This window comes from Vicia villosa, linkage group LG3 (genome assembly GCF_029867415.1).
Source record: "Vicia villosa cultivar HV-30 ecotype Madison, WI linkage group LG3, Vvil1.0, whole genome shotgun sequence".
Lineage (NCBI taxonomy): Eukaryota > Viridiplantae > Streptophyta > Magnoliopsida > Fabales > Fabaceae > Vicia > Vicia villosa.
In genome coordinates, this window is record NC_081182.1 from 201,072,221 (window position 1) to 201,077,729 (window position 5,509).

Sequence of the window (5,509 nt, forward strand, 5' to 3'; positions counted from 1 at the left end):
TAATTTCGTATAATATTTCAAACCAAATAATTATACTCATTAAAAACTCAAAATCACCAAACTCATTTGTGGGTAAGGATTTAGCTTCACTTCTTATTTTAGAATCGAGATCAATTTCTGACACTTCAAGCAATGCTTCTCTAAAATCTGACATTTTAGATTTTATAGCTTTAACACTATTTATATGACTCTCCCATCGAGTAGATGATAAAGATTTTGGAGTCAACCCTTTGACATTATCTTTTAAAATTTTCCATCTCTTAGTGGAATTAGAAAAAATAGTATAAATGCGTTGAACAACTCCGAAAAAGTCTTTAGCTTTAATACACGAGTTAGCCATGTCACACAACGTCAAATTAAGACTATGACAACCACATGGAGTATAAAAGGCTCTTGGATTTATGTCTAGAGATTTCTTTTGTACACCTTGATGTTTTCCTTTCATTTTTGACCCATTATCATAGCCTTGTCCTCGCACATCAAATAGGTCAAGATCAAGTTTTTTCAATTAATTTTGTAAAACATCAAAAAGCCCTTGGCCAGTTGTATTATCCACATTCATAAATCCTAAAAAAGATTCCTAACACTTACAGAAATTGAAGAAATATTCACATATCGTATTATCAAAGACATTTGCTCATGGTGACTGACATCAGGAGTACAATAAAGTATCACTGAGAAATACTTTGCTTGTTTGATTTTTCTAATGATTTCATTTTTAACTGCAGAAGAAAGCAAAAGTATTATCTCGTTTGGATGCTATGACCAAGAACGTGAACGTGAATAATATCATTTGTAATACATCTAACTTGTTCTTGGATAACTGGGTCAAATTCAGCTAACATTTCAACTAAGCCTAAAAAATTGTCGTTGCTATTTTGGTACAATCTCTCATTAGAACCACGAAAGGCTAAATTATGTTTAGCAAGAAATTTCACCATTGAAATAATTCTTTTTAAAACACTTTTCCAATGATCCTTTTCTTTGTTAATCAATCTTTGAGATGTTTTATCAATAGTCTCAAAGTTTTGCATTCTATGACGCAACTCACACCAAGTAGTCATATTATTAATATGTTCCATGCCTATTTCATGTTCTCTAAGTCTTTCACCAACATATGCCCAATCACGAAAACCCTCATTTGCTAATTGACCTCTACCAATCCCTTTCTTAAAAACCTTACAACAAAAACACAATGCTCTGTTAAGCTCTTTTGAGTAAGCAAGTCAATCTCTATCACACTTCTCTCTATTTGATAAAAATCTAGTATACAAATTAGACGTAAATCGTCTAGACTATTTATCTTTAGGACCCTTCAGAATAGAGAAATTTCTTTTAGGACCTTTTGTAGCTAATAAATCAATACTTTTGGAGTAAAGAGAATCCCAAATTCTAGGATCAAATATATCTTTTTCATTGTCACTAACATTATCAACATTTTCAACATCAACTGTTTCAACTTCTATGTTATCATTTCCAGTAGCATTAACATCACCATTATCTTTTATATTTTCAGAAGTAACCACGTTTTCAAGAATTTATACATCAACATTATCAGCATTCTAATTTTTCACTAAATTTTTTTATTCTTTTATTATGAATTTATCCAGAACTCCCAATTGAGATTGAGTCAACTCATCAAGTCTTTTCTTTTTCTTACGCTTCTCATATCCAAAATAAAACTTTTTAATTTTAGGAAGCAATTTAGAATACATGTTTGAAGAATGAAAAAAAAATTAAAACCTGAAATTTCTTGTTGTTCTTGATAAAATCCGCGAAGTTGAGTTTGAATCAGATAGAGAACGTCAAAGTTAAACTGATAAAAAAAATTAAAGATAATGTGTAATTAAAAAATAAAATTATAATTAAACAAATTAGAAATTCAAAAATAAATTATGAAAAAAAAGTTTTTATGAATTTATATATGTTAAAGTGTTTATATTAAAAGATTGTATAACTTATAATAAATTAACAATGCAAAAACACTAAAACTTGTATTAATAATAATAATAATAATAATAATAATAATAATAATAATAATAATAATAATAATAATATAATAAAAGAAAATCAAATTTGTACAACTAATAAAAATATAAAAAAATTATGAACCTGGTAATTTATGAAGTAGCTATAATCGTTCTATGACATATATGTGTAGTTAGTAGACTTTTAAAGGTTTCCACTTTATTCAATGACAAACTTTACCAATGACACATGTCGTGACCACTATTATGTACGGCGCGTAAGTCATAACCTAACCTAACAATGTCAAAAAAAAAAAACCTCACAGTAACATCATATTATAGTATTATATATAATCAATCAACGGTGTGTTTTATGGACTGGGCTTGAGCAATTTTTTCTTTTTAAAATTATTAATTGGGCTAAATCTACTGACTTAGCATAAAATAAAAATTTGAGGCCCTGGATTTTTTGAGGCCCTATGCAGTAGGCCATACTGCACAAGCTCAAATCCGGCCCTGATTTACGGTAAATAATGGCATTTTTAGGATCCGTCATAATAAGATTCAATTTATGGCGATTACAGCCCCCATAATTTACCAAATTTTTAACGAGTGAATTAGTTTCACTTTTTTTTTTTAACAAGTGAATTTTTCACTTATCCTATTTTCCCTTTCCATCTCATGCTTCCCTTTCCTTTTCATTCTCACGTTTTTAACTCCAATTTTTCTTATCCAAGATGATATCGCAAGGTAAACTAATGGTTTCTTTATCCAAAATTTAGGGTTCTTTTATTTTGCATTTAACTTCTTAAGTTGGTAGGTTCTGTATATTAATTTGATCCTTTTATCCTAAATGTGAATGCTTGACAATCTTAAACATTTTTTCAATTATATATATACTACGCCAAATTTGGTTTTTAGCAGCACCTCTACGAAAGTGCTTTTAGGCAAAAGCACTGCTATAAGTTTCGCTAAAAACAAAATTAAAGATCAACGGAAAAAAGCGCTGCTATAGGGGGGTCCTACGAAAGCGCTTTTAAAAAGCGCTTTCTAAGGCTACCTTAGGAAAGCGCTGCTATAGGTGAGATATGAAAGCTCTTTTAGAAGCGCTGGTATAGGGGTCGGATACGAAGGCGTTTTTTTTCTTTCTAAAAAGTGCTGGTATAGGGCTGGTTACCAAGGCGCTTTTCAAAAGCGCTCTCGTAGCTTATTTAAAATAAAAATTTAAAAACAAAATCATAAGCTATATAAAATACTAATATTGTTTTCTTTTTCAATAATTTTTCTCTTCTAAGCTAAAAAACGATCCTCTCCTGTCAAACCAAGTTCTCCATCTTGTATCTCTTCTCACGGTTAAACCCTAAATTTCAAATAGCTTTTTTCTCGTCTTTGTCTCTGTCTCCTTTCTTCGATCCAAATCACGGCGGAAATCCCTTCTTCTCATCAAAGATTAAAGTTAATCGAAGGGTGGGTCCTCTCGTCTCTGTCTCTGTCTCCTTTCTCCGATCCAAATTATGACGGAAATCCCTTCTTCTCAAAAAGGTGGCCATTCCCTCCTTCTTCTCACGAGCAAACGACGGTGATGAAACCCACACATCTCTGATGAGCTTCTCCGACGTCTGTCTCCGATCAACTCGCAGCTAAACGACACCTCCTCAACTTCGGTTTTGACGATTTCCGCCGAAAGTTGCAGTATCCCTATATTTCAGCTGAAAGGTTGCAACTGCTCCTTAATTTCAGCTGGTATCCCATGTTTTATGAGGTGGAGATAGTGCTGTGAATTAACAGATTGCTCTTCTTTAAATACTGGTTTTTTCCATCTTGTTCGAACATAGCAAAAACAGAAAGCTTCTTCTTTTTCTTCTGAAAAACTAGTTCTGAGTATACCGATTGATTCCAGTCCTTCGTTGGCGAGAGCCCGCGATCGGAGGACGCTGTGTTAACCTTGGGGGGCGACGCCGATCTGACTGAGCTCCGGTGGTCTAGACGAAATCGCTTCTAAGGCAGCGGCTATTATAATGCGACGCAGCACGTTTGTGATTCCCGTTTTTAAAGGTTTTTTCAAAGCTGTCCTACATTCTATTCTGATTTTCAGCAACAATTTAGAAGCGATTTTCTCTTTGAAATTAGAATGGCGATGTACTTCAAGCCGATGTTGGATCTGTCAAAACTCGAACCTCTTGACGGGACGAATTACAAGAGGTGGTATCAAAAGATGCTGATTTTCTTTGAGCAACTGAAGGTCGACTATGTTCTCCTTCAACAACCTCCAGCTGCCGTTGGTTCCATCGTTCCGAATGCTCCTAGAACGGATGGTACTCCGTCTCCTGGCGCAACACCCGTCTTCGTAGATGATGCTCAGCCATGTTACCAACCCGATCTTCGACTTGCTTGCTGCCCATAAATCTGCAAAGGTGATATGGGAACTCTTGGAGGCTAAGTATTCAACTGATGATGCTGGGAAGAAAAAGTATGTTTGCGGAAAATTTATGCAATTCAAGATGGTGGACGACAAACCAATCATGGATCAAGTTCATGAGTACGAGAATTTAGTGGCAGACATCTTGGCTGAAGGGATGAAGATGTGTGAAGCCCTCCAGGCCAACGTTTTGATCGAGAGGCTTCCTGATTCCTGGTCCAACTACCGCAACCAACTTAAGCACAAGAAGAAAGATTTAACTCTTCTTGAACTAGTTAACCACATGAAGATTGAAGAGGCGAATCGCCTCAAAGATAATCATGTTCCTAAAGTTTCTGATAATTTAGTTAAGGTTAATCTTGTGGAGTCTTCTGAAAATATTGACAGGTTTAAGAAGAAGGACAAAAAGGCAAATTTCAAGAAAGACAAGGTGCAAAACAAAAGAGCTCCAAACTTCAAGATGAAAGGGAAGTTCAAGAACAACAAGCTAGACTGTTTCGTATGTGGCAAGATGGGACATCGTGCCTATCAATGCTACCATCGAGCTGACAACCATAAAAATGCAATTAAGCCTAAGGGAGATCAAACCAAACATCAAATCAACATTGCTGAAGCGTCTGACAACCTGGTTGCCATGATCACACCTGCAGAAATTAACCATGTAGCCGAGAAGGTTGAATGGTTGATTGACACTGGAGCAACTAAGCATGTATGTGCTGACAGGGAACTATTTGTTGAATTTCAAGGAGCTGCTGAAATAGATCAAGTCTATATGGGAAATTCAAGCGTGTCTAAGGTGCTAGGAAAAGGGAAGGTGTCCCTGAAGCTCACTTCAGGGAAGTATCTTACACTGCAGAATGTTTTATATGTATCTTCTCCGCGTAGGAATTTAATTTCTTCTGCTTTACTTGAAATTGCTGGCATAAAACAAGTGATTGAGTCTGTTAAAATAGTATTATCTAAGAATGGTGAATTCGTAGGGAAAGGCTATAGGCCTGGTTGTTTGTATGTGCTTGAGACTTTGATTGAAAATGAGAATATTGTTTCTTCTGCTTATATCATTGAGACTATAGACTTATGGCATGCTAGACTTGGACATTTAAATGCTAAATCTGTCAATCGT